Source organism: Quercus lobata, chromosome 5 (assembly GCF_001633185.2).
Source record: "Quercus lobata isolate SW786 chromosome 5, ValleyOak3.0 Primary Assembly, whole genome shotgun sequence".
In the NCBI taxonomy this organism is placed as follows: Eukaryota; Viridiplantae; Streptophyta; class Magnoliopsida; order Fagales; family Fagaceae; genus Quercus; species Quercus lobata.
The window spans coordinates 45378088-45396981 of NC_044908.1; the positions used below are offsets into that span (position 1 = coordinate 45378088).

The 18894-nt window shown below is 41.8% G+C and overlaps 1 long non-coding RNA gene across 1 annotated transcript; it reads right to left on the minus strand.

Moving 5' to 3' along the window:
• Window positions 1-14423: 14423 nt before the first annotated feature.
• Window positions 14424-16265, minus strand: LOC115988785. Its single transcript, XR_004091644.1, has 3 exons — window positions 15934-16265; window positions 15128-15842; window positions 14424-15040 (listed from the first exon to the last, which is right to left on the minus strand). It is a non-coding gene; the product is annotated as an uncharacterized LOC115988785 (long non-coding RNA).
• Window positions 16266-18894: the final 2629 nt, after the last annotated feature.

The window sequence follows — 18894 nt, forward strand, 5'->3', positions numbered from 1 at the left end:
TAGAACGGCCTTGCTCACCTTCACCAAGCATACCTTCACCAATAAAATTTTCATGAGAAAAGCTATTTGTATATTGCTGAAGCAACACAATAGTGAAAGCTTTTGCAGAACTTGCATTTGGTCTCTTTGAAGGATGTATACTTGTAGTTACTTTGAAAGGTACCATTAGCTCTGATAATGCTGAAAATCGTCAGTAAGCAAAATGGTCCTCACATGCCCTTGGTAACTTGCGTGACACAAATAAAGAGAAAACCTTACAAAGAGTACTGATGTGGTATCGGCCAAAGACCCTGCGAAGGCTAAGTTAGAAAAGAGAATTTTCTATCACTCCAAAGTGCCAAAGCTAGGATATTGTTATGCATACCTTGATTTGTGAGGGTTTTGGGGTTTTTATAGTAGTGTAGATTCAACCTTGAATTCTTGTTGGAGAGGGTATTTCCTTGTAGGGACAATCCTCATTAATGCTCATATTTTGAGGGATCCTTTCCTTGTAGGGCTTCCTTTAATTGTGGTTGGGCACAACATGCAAGGTATTTCCATATTAGGATTCTTGGAGGCCACTTAGTCCATGTAGGTGCCACGTGGCTGTCACTCATTTTCATCGCGTCCGTCCACATTAAAGGGTCCGTCCGCCTCAAGGAGTGAGTCCATTTCTTTGTCTTCCATTCAAGACATGACTCCGTCTACAGGTCCTTTGACTTGGGCTGCCTATCTCTCTTGGTATCATCGCCACTTTTTATTGTCCTTGCAAATTGGATCCGTCTAAGTTGGGATTTATCCCTATCAGCTACCCCTTCACTCCATGGCTCCATTGCCAGGCATCCTAGATAGACACGTGGGGTGACGGTTTCACCTAATTCTAGGGAGGCGTTCCTTGATTGACATGGTAGTTGAGGGTCATAAATGCTGAGGGGCACATGGCAATTTTATAGTGGCTGGTTACTCGGATCAAGGCGTCGCTTTGTCTTCTGTGTTGTTTTCCCTATATATAGTCACCTCTCCCTTTCATTTTTACTTTTTGCAACCATTTCTTAGTGTCAAAGCACCACTGTCATCTGCTGGGATTTGTCAGTCCATCACCTCAGTGCATCCGTTCACTACATCTTTTCCGTCCGTTTCCCGCGTCGTATACTTGTAAGTGCTCTCCTTCCTATATCCATGCATTTTCTACTTTCTTTTTTAAGTATTATATGCCCATCGAGTATATAGACTTGTAGAGTCTTAGGGGTTTATCCGTCACTTGTAGGTGTAATAATGTCTAGTGAAGCATTGAGTGAACAATCATATGTCCGCGAAGGAGCAGGCTACGATGATGTGTACCTGTCAGATGAAGGCGACCTTGGCGCCTCTTCTCCTGAAAGGGTTCCATCTGCCATCTCACCTTCTGAGGAGAAGGATGAGGATTTGGATGTGGACGAGTCAGCGAGTGATACAAGTGAAGATTCAGACAGCGAGGAGAACGTTGAATCTCCTATTAGCTCCATCGTAGGCCCCGACGGCCTTAGGAAGTTCGTTCTCCCACCTATGTGGATGGTCAATGATTTTAACTCTACCATTCAAAAAAGTCACTTCAATACTTTGCGTGAGAGGTATCAGATTCCCGTCGACATCCCCATCCGTCTACCCCTTAAATTTGAAAACTACTATTACTATGGTGCTAAGGATATCAGAGTGTATGAGCAAATGTTCAAGGCAGGATTCAGACTGCCTTTGAGTGCTCTCCATCATCACTTACTCCAATACCTAGGTCTAGCCATCACCCAGATTGCTCTGAATGCTTGGAGGATTTTCCTTGGTGGAGGAGTTCTTCCACTGTTATCGTTTTAGTGAGATCATCAAGTCTTGGGGTATCTATAGTTTTCTGCCAAGGAAGCTAGTGTTAAGGCTAGTGTACGAGACCCCCGACTCCAACTGAAACTGGAAGAACCAGTATTTCTTCATCCAGGGAGACAATTGGGTGTGTCATCCTGACAAAAGGGAGGAAATTCCCTTGGTTGATAGAACTTGGGGTATATTGCCCCCGTCTGGTAGGCGTCCATTCATTCATTTAGTTTGTCTATTTATTTTGCTTGTTTGTATTTTTTCCTTCTTACTATGTCAATCTAACTGTCTCTTGTTACAGTGCGGGACCGTCCAGAGGTTGATCTTGAACAGTGGAGCTTCTTAAAAAGATTTTTAACATCCCATTGCAAGAAAGGTCGTGGAAAAAGCTCGTCACCTTAGATACCTTGCACTGGTATTGTGAAGGTCCCGATCCTATGGACATTACCCCTCGCTACGATGCACAAGCACGACAACATGAGTCCATCACTTATTCCTTTCTTTAAATGCTTTTGTAACTTTTGTCTAACTTTTTCTTTCCGTCACCTTTGGTGCAAAAATGGAAGACAGCAAGAGGAGAGCTTATATCCGCTAACAAGCCGCCGCACAGGCGAAAAAGAAACAAGAGGAGGGCATATCCCCTACTGGAGGGACAGGCCTACTTAAACCGTTCTTGAAGAGAAAGATGATGGACAAAGTTGACCGTCCTAAAAAAAGTCTAGATTCGTAATTACCACAACCGTCAAAGAGAAACCTCCAAGCATCAGGCTGCCTTATGCCTCCCATCACGGGGTTGGGAAAGGCTTGATGACGTCCAAAGGTCCTGTCGTTGAGAAGTACCCCCCCTCCTTTGCAATATGCTCCTGGGCAGCTCTCTTCCATCATTAGGGATGAGGATTATGAGGACCTAGGCAATCATGCAACGAAGGCCATGGGGGAAATTGCCCTTTTCAGTTTGGCTTAGGTGCGTGATCGTCTATTTTTTCTTTTCGTCCTCTTTCCCTCCGTCTCTTACTTACCCCTATCTCTAACCTTGTATTTCACTTTCGTAGGGGTGCTAATGACAAAGGGGCTAATGGACCGTTGCTTGGCCTGTGAGAAGCCGGTGGACCGTCTGAGGGAGAGGGCCGAGACCGTGGAGATGGAGCATAATGAGCTTAAAGCCTTGTGGGAGATCTAGGTCAAAAAACTTGACATCATGAGGAAGACCCTGGAGGAGATGGAGAATCAGGTCGAGGCATTGAAGAAGGTACCCAAAGACAAGGAGGGGGAGATCTCTTCCTAGAGGGAAAAGGTTTGTCAGTCTAAAGAGGATGAGAAGATAGAGTTTCGCAACTCTGACGGATTTTTTGTCGAGCTTGGCGACTGCTATGCTAATGATTTTAACGAATGCCTCCATCAAGTCAAGGCCCTTTTTCCTGACTTGGATGTGTCTCGGGTCTCTTTGGATGACGTGGTCCAGACCTTAGCCAGATCCGTCGAGTCCGAAGGCACCGATGAGCTTTTTGAAGCTAACTCGACTCCCGACGCTAAAGGTGACGGAGGAGCCACTCCCCAGGAAGCACAAGCTAAATCCTTTGGTGATAAGACCCGTCCAGCTGACGAGGCCAAGCCAGCTAAGAAAGTAGTGGACAAGGAGGCCCCTATTGACTAGCCCTGGACTTTTGTAGTTTTTTTTTTTTTTTTTTTTCTTTTCTTTTCTTTTATTTTCTTTTCTTTTGAGAACAATGGTTGTGTAACATTAACATTGCCCACAAGTTTTTGTGTTTTTAAATTACAAATTTATTTGCTTCCATTCTATCTAAAAGATATTGCATCTTTCATCCATCGGCTCGAATGTTTTGGACCATTCTTTTAGCTTTTAGTCCAAGAGTGATCCTTCTATTTCATAAGCGTAACATAGTAGATTCTTAGGAAGACCATAATCCATCCATATCGAGGGCTGGACCATTTAGATAATCGTGGTCCTATAATAACTAATTTTGAATTATTATATTCTTCAAGTTACCTATGGCTCCGTCCATTTAAGGGCTTGAGATAAACCCTAAAGGCATCCTTTGAGATGCATCCATCCACATGAGGACTTGAATAAATTTTACTTCATCCTTTGGGGATGCATTCGTCCAGTTAAGGACTTTAACAAATTGCAAGGCACCCATTGGATGTATCCATCCACACATGGACTTGTATAAATTTTAAGGCATCCTTAAGGATCACTCGTCCATTCAGGGATTGCAAGGAACCTGTTGGATGTACCCATCCACTTATAGACTTGTATAAATTTTAAGGCATCCTTGAGGATCACCCATCAACTCATGGATTGCAAGGCACCTGTTGGATGTACCCATCCACTCATGGACTTGTATAAATTTTAAGGCATCCTTGAGGATCACCCATCCACTCAAGGACTTTAATAAATTGCAAGGCACACCTTGGGATGCATCCATCCACCTAAGGACGTTTATAAATTCCATGGCATCCCTTTGGGATGCGCCTGTCCACTTATGGACTTGTATAAATTTTATGGCATACCTTTGGATGCATTTGTCCAGTTAAGGACTTAGTTGTAGACACGGCTTTGTAGAGATGTATATACACATGACATATCTGAATAACTCCTCTTATTATGATAAATACGTGCATAAGCCAAAAATTATTCTTGAAGAAATGAAAAGTTGCCTTTTGGGCATAAAAGTACTGTAGATAATAATAAAAAACTAAAAAGGAATAAACTAGAAATGAGGAGTGGTCTGTACGCCACTGTCTACTGGTAGTATTTCTTTAAGTGCTCAGTGTTCCATGGATGGTGCAACTTCTGTCCATTGAGTGTCTCTAGGTGATAGATGCCTTTTCTCTGCCATGAAGCGATTCTATAGGGTCCTTCCCAATTGGGTCCTAGTTTTCCCTGGGATGGATCTTTTGTGGCGCTTGTCACCTTTCTCAAGACGAGGTCTCCAACTTAGAAGTCCCTATGCCTGACTCTGGAATTGTAGTGCCTGGCCATGAGGTCCTAGTATCGTGCTAACCTTTGTTCAGCTGTTGCTCTGACCTCATCTGCTAGGTCCAGCTATAGGTGCATGGCTTCTTCGTTTCTACTCTTGTCATGATTCTCAACCTTGTAGCTTATGAGTCCGACCTCGGTAGGGATGATAGCCTCACTCCCGTATGTTAGCCAAAAATGTATTTCCCCTGTTGGTGTCCTTGTCATTGTCTTGTATGCCTATAGCACAATTAGCAACTTGTCTGGCCATATACCCTTTGCCCCCTCGAGCTGAGTCTTGATAATTTTGAGCAAGGATTAGTTTGTGACCTCAACTTGTCCGTTGGCCTGAAGGTGGGCAGGTGAGGAGTAGTGATTCTTGATCCCTAGCTGTGGGCAAAAATCCCTAAATTACCCATTGTCGAATTGCTTCCCATTGTCCGAAACTAATACCCTAGGGATCCTGTACCTACAAATGAGGTTTGTCCATACAAAGCTTCGTATGTTTTTCTCTGTGATGGTAGCCAGTGCTTCAGCTTACACCCATTTTGTAAAGTAATCTATATCGACCACTAAGAATTTCAACTGCCTTACCACCGTTAGGAATAGGCCTATGATATCTAACCCCCATTAAGCAAAGGGCCACGGAGCTGCCATCAAATTGAGTTCTTCCGTTGGCTGTCTGATGATGTTACCAAAAGCTATGACATAGGCTTGGGCATCCTTTTGCATGGTAAACCAATAGTATCCTGCCCGAATCAGCTTGTGCACTAGTGACCGTGACCCCGAATGGTTCTCGTAGATCCCTTTGTGAACTTCCCTCATGACATAATCTGCTTCCTCCAAGCTTAGGCATCTTAAGTATGGTCAGGAAAAGCCTCTCTTCCACAAGACGTCCTTTATTAAGGCGAATCATGCTACTTGAACCTTCAGCTTTCTTATGGCATCCTTATCGTCAGGTAATGTGGCGTCTTTTAAGCATGAAACAATTGGTGTGGTCTAGTTACTGTCCGAGCCTATTTCCTACACATCGACGCCCTTTATCAAAGGCGAAAGCTGAACAAAAGAAAGTACCTTACTGAGGATTAGCATGTGTTTCGCTGATGCGACCTTGGCAAGACGGTCAGCTTGTTCGTTCTCTTCCCCTGGGATTTGAACGAACTTAGCCTGAAGGTTGACTGTTCATCTCTTCACTTGCTTTAGGTATATCTTTATCCGTTCACTTTTGCATTTGTAATCACCGTTCACCTGACTCGTGACTACCTGAGAATCGTAATAAGCAACCATACTTGTGGCCCTGCTGCTTTAGCGAGGTCCAGACCTGCCACTAAAGCTTCGTACTCTGCCTCATTGTTGATTGTAGGGAAATCAAGACGAACCATGCACTCAATCTCATCCCCTTCTAGAGAGTGGAGTACTATATCTGCTCCCTCAGCCTACCTGTTGGATGGCCCGTCCATGTCGATACTTCATTGAGGATGCTTTTTTGCCCCCTGGCATTCCATATTGGTGAACTCTGTGATGAAGTCAGCAACTACCTGTCCCTTCATGGCAATGCACAGGCAGTATTGTATGTCAAATTCGCTTAACTTGATCGCCCATAGTGCCATCCGTCCAGTAGCTTCAAGGTTACTCATTGCTCTCTATATGGGTCTGTCTATCAGGACAACTATAGTGTGGGCCTGGAAGTATGGTTTGAGTTTGCAAGCTGCGGTCACTAAGGCAAAGGATATCTTCTCCATCGGGGGGTACCTCTCTTTTACACCTCGGAGTGCTCGGCTAGTGTAGTACACGAGCTTCTGTACCCTGTCTTCTTCTCTAACCTAGGCTACACTGACGAAAGCTGGGGAGACGACCAGGTAGAGAAGTAACTCATCTCCTGGCTTGGAAGGACATAGCAATGGTGGGGAAGAGAGATATGCTTTCAGGTCTTTGAATGCTTGGTGACATTCATCCATCCACTCAAAGGAATTCTTCAATGTGTGGAAGATAGGTAAGCATTTGTCTGTTGCCCTTGATACGAACCTATTCAGTGCTGCTACCTTACCATTGAGGCTCTGCACTTCTTTTGTGTTCCTAGGTGGTGCCATCTCTATTATAGCCCAGATCTTGTATGGGTTGACTTCAATGCCCCTTTAAGACACCATGAATCTTAGGAATTTTCCAACTGTTACCCTAAATACACATTTGCTTGGATTGAGCTTCATGTTGTAAGAGTGGAAGGTATTGAAGGTCTCTTTGAGGTTGTCCAAATGGCCGAATTCCCTTCAACTTTTAACTAACATGTCATCTATGTAGACCTGGACATTCCTCCCAATCTGATGTGCAAACATTTTGTTCATAAGCCTCTGATATGTTGCGCCCGCGTTCTTAAGACCGAATGGCATCACTTTGTAACAAAACAGGCCTTGGCTGGTGACGAATGAGGTTTTCTCCTGATCAGCCTCGTCTAGCTTGATTTGGTTGTAACTAGAAAAAGCATCCATGAAGCTTAGCGATTGGTGTCTTCTTGTTGAATCTACTAAGATGTCGACCCGTGGGAGTGGGTAGTTGTCCTTGGGGCACACCTTGTTTAAGTCCATCAAGTCCACACAAATCCTCCACTTTCCGTTAGCCTTCTTCACCATTACTATGTTTGTCAACCAGTCGGGGTAGTACACCTCCCTGATGAATTCTACATCCTGCAATATGCGAACTTCTTTCGCTATAGCCTTGTCTCACTCCTGAGCAAACACCCGCTTCTTCTGATGGATGGGGACAAGGATGGTGACACATTCAACTTGTGAACCATCATCAAAAGGTTGATCCCATGCATGTCCTCGTGACTCTAGGCAAAGCCATCTTGGTTCACTCTTAGGAATGTCGTGATTGCTTAGCGAATGAGAGGACTGGCGAGGGTGCCAATCCTGGTTGTCCTCTCAGGTTTGGAGTTATCAAGAAATATCTCTTCCAACCCTTCAACGAGCTCTGCAACCATCCATTGCTCTTCTATGCTCATAGTCTGTAATTGGTCGTCCCTCTCCAACATTGCTATGTAGCACTCGTGTGCTACCATTTGGTCTCCATGCACCTCTCCTACTCCATACTTCGTTGGGAATTTAATCATGAAGTGATAGGTTGAAGTCACGACTTTCCATGAATTGAGCGTAGGTCAGCCTAGTATGGCATTGTAAGCGGTTCTAAAAAATAAGACCAGAAAATATAACTTCCATGGCAGTTATAGAGGTTAACTCTGAATCTTTCGACCTCCATAAATATGTGGGAAGTTACAAGACAAATAATTGCTTCCATAGCATTATATAAGCACTTATCCCCTGACAAAAAAAGTAAGTTTTTCTTTTTAATACAAGTCCCAGAAATTTGGAATTCTAGATTTCAAAGAAACTAACTTTATCATCGGAGGGTTTGTGGTCGGTCAGCCCCGGTCTCCTTTGATTCTTTGTTTTCCTTTTTTAGGCCCTCCAAATCATCCAAGTCCGAAACATCCAGTCTACTGATTTTTCGAGAATCATTAGTTGGCACCGTTTATGGGAAATTTCTTTGTTTTTGTAATTGACCTTTCTTCAATAAAAAGATTATTGCATGGTTCAGACAAGATCAAGGGCTACTAGACCGGGCCACCAAGAGGGCAAGGATGCTTCTAGCAATCCCCACCGAGATCGCCAGTCAGCACTTGTCACACAACCGTCTTCCATCCAACACATACAGCCTATGGCTGCCGCCATGGCAGAGTTAACTCATCAGAACCAAGAGTTGACTAGGGAGATTAATCTAAGGAGACAACGACATGAAGAATATGTCGAAAGAGAAGCCCAAAGTCAAGAAGGTAGAGGAGGAAATGCTGAGCTTGAGAGTCAGTCAAAGGGCACCACTTCGCGAAGAGTGCCACACTTGGAGAAGGAGATGGATTAGATAAGGAAGGTCATGGATAAGATGAGAGAGAACATGAAAAGGGCAAATCCTGTAGAGGATTTGGTCCATCGAATAGATTCTCCTTTCACAGCTTCCATCAACAGTTATCCCTTGCCTCCGAAGTTCAAAATGCCTTCCTTAGATTCATATGATGGAACGCGTGAACCTTTTGATTATATTGCCACTTTCAAAACTACAATGCATCTCCAAGGGGTTCCAGACAAGATTATGTGCAGGGCCTTTCTTACCACTCTTAAAGGACCAGCGCGAGTATGGTTCAGTAAGATACCTCCGAACACAATAAGTTCTTTTGAAGAATTGAGCAAGTTGTTTGTCAATAACTTCATTGAAGGACAAAGGCACAAGCGCTCCTCATCCAATCTGCTAACCATTGAACAAGGAGATAATGAAAGTTTACGATCCTTCATTACTCGTTTCAACAGAGAAGCATTGAGAGTGGACGAGATAGATGATAAGTTGCTATTGGCAGCCTTCCATAATGGAGTTAATTCTGACTTATTCATCCACAAGCTTTACGAGAAAGGGCCTCAAACTATGGCTGAACTCATCCATTTGGCCCAAAATTTCATGAATGCAGAAGACGTGATTATAGCCAAAAAGAGGAAGAGAGCTGAGAGAATGGAGACAAACCTTACATGCCACTCAGAGTAAGGCCCTCATCCAAAGAAGGGACGAACGAAAGATAAGAAGGACTGAGACAATAAGAAGTCAAACTCTTCAAGGCAGAATCAACAATACACACCCTTAAACATGCCGCTTAAACAAGTTCTCATGCAAATCAAGGACGATCCTTCCTTGAAGTGGCCGAAAAAAATGAAGGGAGATCCCAACAAGCGCAATAGGAACAAGTATTGCGGCTTCCATAGAGACCATTGGCACGACATAGACGAATGTTTTGATTTGAAGTAGTAGATTGAAAATCTCATCAGACAAGGGAAATTGAGAAATTTCCTTGGACGAGATCATAAGGACGAGAAGTTAAAGGGAAAAGTGGAAGAGTCATCACGACCCCCACTCGGAGAAATAAGAGTTATCATAGGAGGAACCTCAACAGGACAATCTTCGAAGTCCAGAAAGACATACCTAAAGGTAGTGCAAAATGTCCAACTCTCTGGACGATCACCAAGGACGAGAATGACAGACGAACAAGTCATCACATTCACAGATGAGGATGCTGAAAGAATTCACCACCCCTATGACGATGCCATCGTCATCACTTTGCTTATCGCTGACTACACGACTAGAAGGGTGTTGGTGGACAATGGAAGTTCGGCAGACATCTTGTATTATCTTGCATTTTAGCAAATAAGGCTTGGACGAAATCAACTTCGTCTAGTGAATTCACCCTTGGTAGGTTTTGGAGGAATGAAAGTGCAGCCTGTTGGCACCATTACATTACCCGTGGTAGTAGGGGCATACCCACAACAGATAACTAAGGATGTGAATTTCCTCATGGTAGATTGTTCATCCTCTTATAATGTTATAATTGGAAGGCCAACTTTAAATAGTTGGAAGGCAGTCACGTCTACTTACCACCTGTCAGTCAAGTTCCCTATAGAGCATGGGGTAGGACAAGTGAAGGGAGATCAGCTAGCAACAAGAGAATGCTATTTGGCCATGTTGGCCTGGGACGAACAAGTTTAGATGATGAACATTGAGGAGAAAACAGTTATGGCAGAAACAACTGAAGCATTGGAAGACATTCCTTTGGATGACAATAACCCTGAGGGGTACACAAGGGTTGGAATGGGCATGGAAAAGAAGACGAAGTAAGATATTGTCCAGTTCTTAAGGAAAAGCATCAATGTATTTGCATGGAGTCATGAAAATATGCCGGGTATAGACCCTAGTGTTATTACCCACCGTCTAAATGTATATCCTGCCTCTAAGCTTGTACAACAAAAGAAAAGAATGTTCGCTCCCTAGAGAGACAATGCTAAGAAGAGGTTCAAAAGTTGACCGTAGCACAATTTATTCGAGAGGTTTATTATCCAGATTGGTTGGCCAATGTAGCAATGGTGAAGAAGGCTAATGACAAGTGGAGGATGTGTGTGGACTTCACCGATCTAAACAAGGCCTGCCCCAAGGATAGCTATTCCTTGCCACGTATTGATCAGTTGGTAGATTCAACTGCAGGTCATAGATTGCTGAGCTTCATGGATGCCTTCTCCGGATACAATCAGATAAGGATGGACAAGGTAGACCAAGAAAAGACATCCTTTGTCACCAGCCAAGGTTTGTTCTGTTATAAGGTGATGCCCTTCGGTTTGAAGAATGCAGGGCCAACATATTAGAGGTTGGTTAACTATATGTTTAGACCACAGATTGGGCGGAATGTGGAAGCCTATATAGATGACATGCTAGTAAAGAGCCTAGACAAGGGAAGGCACCTAGACGACCTGCAGGAGATTTCTGACATACTTAGGCAGTACAGCATGAAGTTGAACTCCAGCAAATGCGCTTTTGGAGTATCATCAAGGAAATTCCTTAGATTTATGGTTTCGCATAGGGAGATTGAAGCAAATCCTGATAAGATTCAAGCGATATTGGACTTGAAGCTTTCATGAAATGTCAAAGAAATCCAGTCTCTCACTGGACGAGTTAATGCCCTTAATAGGTTTGTTTCTAAAGCTACTGAAAAATGTTTGCCATTTTTTAAGGTTCTTAAAAAGGCGTTTGAATGGACGGACAAGTGTCAAAAAGCTTTCCAAGATCTGAAGACGTGCCTCACTGCGGCTCCTTTACTAAGTTCGTCTGTGTTGGGAGAGGAATTGTATTTGTACTTGGCAGTCACCCCGCATGCCATAAGTTCAACATTGGTGAGGGAGGAAGGAAAAGTGCAAAAGACTATGTACTATACAAGTAAAGCACTGAGGGGATTGGAAGGACGATATCCGCTAATAGAGAAGTTGGCTTTTGCATTAATAACAGCTTCTAGGAAGCTAAGGCTTTACTTCCAAGCTCATGTTATCAATGTCATGATAGACCATCCACTTAAGAAGGTAATGAACAAATTGAAATCCGCAGGACGACTAATCCAATGGGCTGTTGAGCTTAGTGAGTTTGACATCAGGTACCAACCAAGGCATGCAATAAAGGCTCAAGCCTTCTCAGATTTCATTGCGGAGTTCACATCGAATTATGATGACTTAAAGGGGATAGAAGTTAGTAAGAAGTGGGTCGTCCATGTGGGTGGCTCGTCTACACAACATGCAGGAGGAATAGGGGTGGGTTTACAATCCCCAGAGGGAGATAAACAGAAGCACAAGGTCCATTTATAATATCAAATAACCAACAATGAAGTTGAGTATGAAGCCCTTCTCAAAGGACTAGAGTTGGCTAGATCTATGGAAGCAAAAACAATACTCGTCCTGGGAGATTCTTAATTAGTCATGGGCCAAATAAATGGGACATATAAGGCTAAGGAAGAACGAATGACAAAGTACCTTAATAGGGTGACAAGGCTTGTGGAGAGATTTAAGGAAGCTAATTTCGTTTAAATCCCAAGGGAAGAGAATGTAGAAGCAGATACCTTAGTGAAGGAAGCCTCAGTGAATGAAGCTACAGACGAGTTTGATGAAATTCAATATATCCCAAGCATAGATCTCCCAAAAGTGCAGCAAGTAGAGAGCGAAGGAAATTGGATGACCCCGATAGTGTCATACTTAAAGGATGAGAAGCTTCTAGTAGGGAAAGACGAGGCCAGGAAACTTAGGATCAGATCAGCCAGATACGTCCTTATGGATGAAATATTATATAAAAAGGGTTTTTCTTAGCCTTATCTTAGGTATTTAGCTCCAAAAGAGGAGAACTATGTACTAAAGGAAGTTCATGAAGGAACATGCAGCAATCACTCAAGAGCCAGGTCACTCGTCCATAAGGTTGCACACGCGGGATACTACTGGCCGACTATCCAAGCTAATGCCAAGGCATATGTCAAGGTTTGCGATCAATGCCAACGATTTAGTAACGTCCCCAGACAACCGTCAGAGTATCTCACCCCAATGATGGCCCCATGGCCCTTTGCATAATGGGGACTAGACATCTTGGGTCCCTTTCCACTACGAACAAGACAGATGAAGTTTTTAGTGGTTGGCATTGATTATTTCACTAAGTGGGTGGAAGCGGAACCCTTAGTAAATATCACACAACAAAATGTCAAGAACTTTGTTTGGGAAAACATCGTGTGCAGATTTAGGGTGCCCAGAGTATTGATATCCAACAATGGATAATAATTTGATAATGCACTTTTCAAAGACTTCTACAAACATTTTGGAATTCAAAATCATTACTCCTCACCCGCCCACCCACAAGCAAATGGTCAAGCTGAAATTGCAAACCGATCATTGTTGAAGATCATCAAGACTCGGCTTGAGGGAGCAAAAGGAGTATGGCCGGATGAGCTACCAGGTGTTCTGTGGGCATACAGGACAATGGTGAGAACCTCTACAGGGGAAACTCCCTTCAAGCCAGCTTATGGAAATGAAGCAGTCATACTTGCGGAAGTGCATGTGGCCAATCATAGGGTAATGATGTATCAAGATAAGGATAATAAGGAGCAACTCCGTTTAAGCCTCGATCTAATAGACGAGGTAAGGACGGATGCAGCGCAAAGGGCAGCGAGGTACAGAAACCTCATGGCCAGGCAATATGATGAAATGGTGAAACCAAAGCGATTCAACATAGGAGATCTCATTTTGAAGAGGGTTTGTTTGGCAACCAAGAACCTAACTCATGGAAAATTAGGACCTAATTGGGAAGGACCCTATAGAGTTATCAACTGTAAAAGGCAAGGATCCTACTACTTGGAGGCCCTAGATGGGAGGAAATTGGAGCATCCTTAGAATGTTGAACACATGAGAAGGTATTATTAGTAAGATGTCAGACTGGACGAGAATTGCTTTGGATGAGACCTACCATTTTAGACAAGCCAGAATTTTTCATTTTCTGTTGTGTTTTAATATTATATGTTATATTTTAACACCTTAAAAGTGTGTTAGTTTTAAATTAACTATGGACGAAGTCATGAACTTTGATGTTTGTATGAATAAGGTACTAGCTTCTAAGCATATGCCATACTTGTGGATGATGTTTATATTATGAATATAGTTTGAGTTCTCAAATACATGTGATGTATAAATTTTCTCCATAATTTCATTCGCAAAAAGGCTAAGGCCAAAGACGAGTAAATTCTTTGGATGCAAGGATGTAACATCTATGAGCTTTCCTTAATGAGGATAAAGCAAAGAAAAATGAACCTGAGGTGTACTCGTCTAAATAATGGACGAGCTAAAACCTTATCCATCCAACCAATGGACGAGAAAAAGATATATAACAACTTACCCAGAGACAAGAAAGAAATCGTTAAGTCTATGGACGAGAGGTAATGCTGCATCAAGCATACATAAGGCTAATAAAAGAAATGCCATTCATGGACGAGTTATACTTGAAAAGGTGAAAAATGCTAAACATAATTAAACTCTCATCACGGACGAGCCCAAGTTGAAAATGTTGTGAAGAACATTTGTCCGTACATCATGTTCAATAGCAAATGAAAATAATAAAAATAAACATTCATTCATCAAACTAAAGGGTGGATGACCAACGTCCAAAAAACCCTTAAAAAAAAATGTAAGTAAAGCTTAACAAATTGTTTGAAAGCTCTTCCTAAAACCATGGACAAAGTAAATGTACTTGAGTTACATGAAAAGGTCCAAAACAACAGACCAAATAAAAACAAAAAGAAAAAGAAAAATACAAGGATAAGCAAAATATTGAAGCCTCGCTTCAAGCAGGAGGGGCGTCAGCATTGGGGTCATCCTGAGATGGCTGGGTATTGGCATTGTCGTTTATATTGATGTCTTCTGAACTCATCTGGAGGAGGGAGCTTGTAGCAACACCACCAAGGTTGAGTTTGATGGAGCTGAAGTCAATTTCAGGGAATTTCTCCACATCGTCCATCTTGAAATCTTCGAACCCGGCTGCATAATTGGTATCCAGCAAATTAGAGTATTGCTTGGACGCCTTGAATTTTGCAACCACGTCTCCCTTGCTTTTTCAAGAAAGATACTCAACTCGTCATTCCTCTTTCGAAGGTGATCAAGAAGAGTATCCTTCTCTATGACATCAGTCTTCAATTCCTCAATATGGTTTTGCAGGCCCTTAACTTCTTCCTTGGCCTTAGCAGCCACCTCAACCCACTTCTTGCACTCGTCTTTCACCTCCTGAACCCTCGTCACTAACAAAGATCCTCGTCCTATCCAATTTAGTGGCCTGCCTGGATGCTGTAATAAATTTTGACATTCACTACAAAAAGGCAAATGGCAAAAAATGATGATTAGACGAGAAAAAGTATAAAATGGCAAAGACAAGGTAAAAAATGAAATTACATACCTTAAAAAGATGATGAACTCCAAAATGTTCAAAGTCCTTCAAGGACATGTCATAACACACAGCTATGTCCTCGTCAGACACAGCCTTCTCAAAACGTTCCCAAGCTAAGTCTTCATTTTCAATAAGATTCATGGGAATCCATTAAGAAGGCTGGGACGAAGCAAGCACAATGGTTTTCAACAGAGGAGTTTTGGACGGAGTGAACTCAATTGGAGTAGACGAGTCCATGTCAAAAATTTGGACGGACGGTTGAGACGTGGGAGGATTAGGCTAGACGACCCCTGCCTTGGACAATCCATGCTTAGTCTTTTTCCCTCGACGACTGGGAAGATTTCCTAGGTCAAGGTTTTTGGACAAAGCTTTTCTTTTGTCCCTAGCGGATGGACGAGCTTAGGATTGGGCCTCGAGACAGCTTCCCTTTTCCACAATATCCTTTCCCTTATTTTCTTTCATAGTTGCCATCCCTGAAAAGTGATTGAATGAAAATTAAAATAAAATAAAGCCAGACAAGTATAACTTATATTTGTGCTAAGTGTAAACTTATGTCTGCGAACTATAAACTCGTGTGCAATAGCTTCGTTGGATGGTTCAGGACCAAGTCCCCACTTGGCAAGACATCTAAGGGTGACGAAGGAATGAAAATTCCTATCCACATGCAAATGAGCCCTATGGACGCGGTCATAGTGGAACTTGCTTAAAGAAGGACGTCCAACCGCTGAAAAACAATAAGTAGATAAAAGTTAGACATAGATAAATAAAAAATAATAATAATAAAATAAAGAAAGAGAAAAAGGGGAAGGGCATACCTTTAGGACGAAGGTTCCCTAACTCCCCAGCATAAGGGACAAAAGTGTCCCTGCCAACGTCCACAGGGTTCCTAGCTCAGAAACCAGAGACGAAGATAAACTCTGTCTTCTTTCTGTCAGATGAGGGATTGGCTGATTTATGAAGGCTTATAGCAAAAGAGGAACTCATCCACAGTAAGAGGACAGTCCCCTCCAAATACTTCCCTCCACAAAATTTGCATAGAGATGACTAACCTCCATGCATTAGGATTAAATTGACACATTGCTAAACCTAACCTAGTAAGTAATTCCCTAGCAAAAGCGTTTAAAGGTAATCTGAACCCACCTAAAAAATAAGCTTCATAGACGCCTATCCTAAAACAGGGATTATAGCACCATTCTCCACGGACGGCTAACCTGGGGTTAAGCTCATCTGGAATTTGGTACCATGTCCTGAGGTTGTTGAGTCTTTGTTCATTGGTTTTGAAATTGATACCTACTGCACAACTATATACAGTTTCCTCCTCGCCCAAAGGGCTAGACGAAAGGGCACTCGTCGAGGTGCCAGCCTGAAACCCAGAGGTTTCTCTCTCCCTAAGTTGTTGTTGTAAAACGTCTATAGGGACTCCAGGAACTCCAGAAGTGTACTCCTTGTCCATGGTATTCCCCCTACTAATACTACTACTAGTGCTATTACTAGAACCACTGTAACTAGTGGTGTCATGATACTAATCTATAGCCTTGTCTATACTATTGCTAGACGAGGAAACGACACTTTCAGACATTCTGAGGAAAGCTTAAAGGAAAAACCTAAAGATGAGAAGGGAAAGAATACCTGGCTCTAGACAAAAGAGGACTATGGACACAGGAATCTTTAGACGAAGCTCTAGACAAGAAGTGTCAGGAAGGAAAATTTCAGAAATGCAAAGGGTAACAGAGGAATTCCACTATTTATAGGCAGTAAACTTTAGCATTTGAAACAATGCAACCAACCAAAAGCTACCACGTTGCATGTGCCTTGGAAAAAAGAACTGACATGACTAGCCACCAATAGGATCATGATACGTGGCACACCTAATCACTTACTTAAACGCGTACGTTTTTTTAAAAAAATGACGTCAGGATACATTCCCCTAGACGACCCATGGACAAGGGGGCAACTGATGGTGTACTATAAAATTAACTCCAAACTTGTCCATAATGGTCGTCCAGACAATGATTGAAAAACTGGCCAAGTGCTCGTCTGCATAAGGTCGTCCATCCTTTTAGTTGTTTGGACGACCTCCATACGTCCCAAAGCATGTCAGTTTCCATATATGCTTTGGATGACCTCCATACATCCCAAAGCATGTCACTCTCCATATATGCTTTGGACGACCTCCAAGTTCTTATTGCGGAACACATTAAAGTCAAGGCTCATTACTACAAAACGCTCCCAATAGCAGTTATGAAAAATAAAACCAGAAAATATAACTTCCATGGCAGTTATAGAGGTTAACTCCAAATCTTTCAACCTCCACAAATATGGGGGAAGTTACGAGACAAATAACCGCTTCCATAGCATTATATAAGCACTTATCCCCTGAAAAAAAAAAAAAGTAAGTTTTTCTTTTTAATACAAGTCCCAGAAATTTGGAATTCTAGATTTCAAAGAAACTAACTTCATCATCGGAGAGTTTATGGCCGGTTAGCCCCAGTCTCAGTTCAATATGTCTTAACTCTTAAAACATATCAACATACCAACTACAAGTCTCCACTTCCATGATCAAGACAAATCATCGTAGTTGATATGTTATAGTCTTCGCTGATGAAACGTCCAATTTCATCACCGATTACGAACTAAAATTCTGAGTTTACAAAGAACTTGTGATTTATATCTTCTGTGACTTTTCACATAAATCACATACTATGCATCTCATGGAGTCAGATAATATCCCATTAGTTCATTAAAATAAATATTCTCATATAATTAAACAATTTAATTATTTTTGTCATGCCAATAAACTGGATTTTAGGGCATAAACCCTAACAATCTCCCACTTGCCCTCAAAGATAATTTATCATATGTCCGACATTTATCTCCCTTTTAGAGTAATTCATAGTCACTCTAATGCAAGGCTTGGAAACAAGTTTCAGTCAGATTTATTCCATAAATTATCTTATATACTACTACTCAAGTACTCATATCTCTCTAAAGAGATAATACTTACGCTTAATGTGTATTTTCACCACCTAAGATGAACACATAACTTGAAGTCCAACTTCATGAATCACAATCAAACTACAAGTCAGTATTTGTACATCCAGTAACCATCAAAACCTCACTTTTGTGGACAAGCATATAATCCCTCATTCTCCTAAGATATATGAGTATATGCTTTACTCCTACTAAATTAAGTGATCTTTGATTCAATTGATATTTGCTTACCATGCCCACCGCAAAATAGATATTTAGCCTAGTATATAGCATAGCATAAAGACTTCCCTATAGACATGATATTAGGAACCGTCTTAATATGCTCTTCCTTTTATATATCTAAGGATCATAATCATTTACAAAGAAACTTCAAACTTAAAAGGAAAGAATCCTTTCTTGAAGTATTACATGCTATACTTGGCTAGAATCTAATCTATTTAAGCAGTTTGAGATAGACCCGACATCCTAATTTCTAAATTTTAACAAAGTTTAAATCTTAGGATGTGACTAGTCTTTCCCAAGTACTTTATATCAAACTGGACTAGACAACAAAACCTTATTGATGACAATAACTCTACATCATTCTAAATGATATAATATCATCAATATACATTAAGAGATTTATTATTCTATATAGCTTTACACACCTAAGGCCTTTTAATACTTAATCAAAATCAAACAATTTGATTGCTTGATCAAAGATGATATTTTATGATTCATATGCTTGCTTTAGTCCATAAATGGAATTTAACCAACTTACATACTAATCACTATTGGTTCTTTGC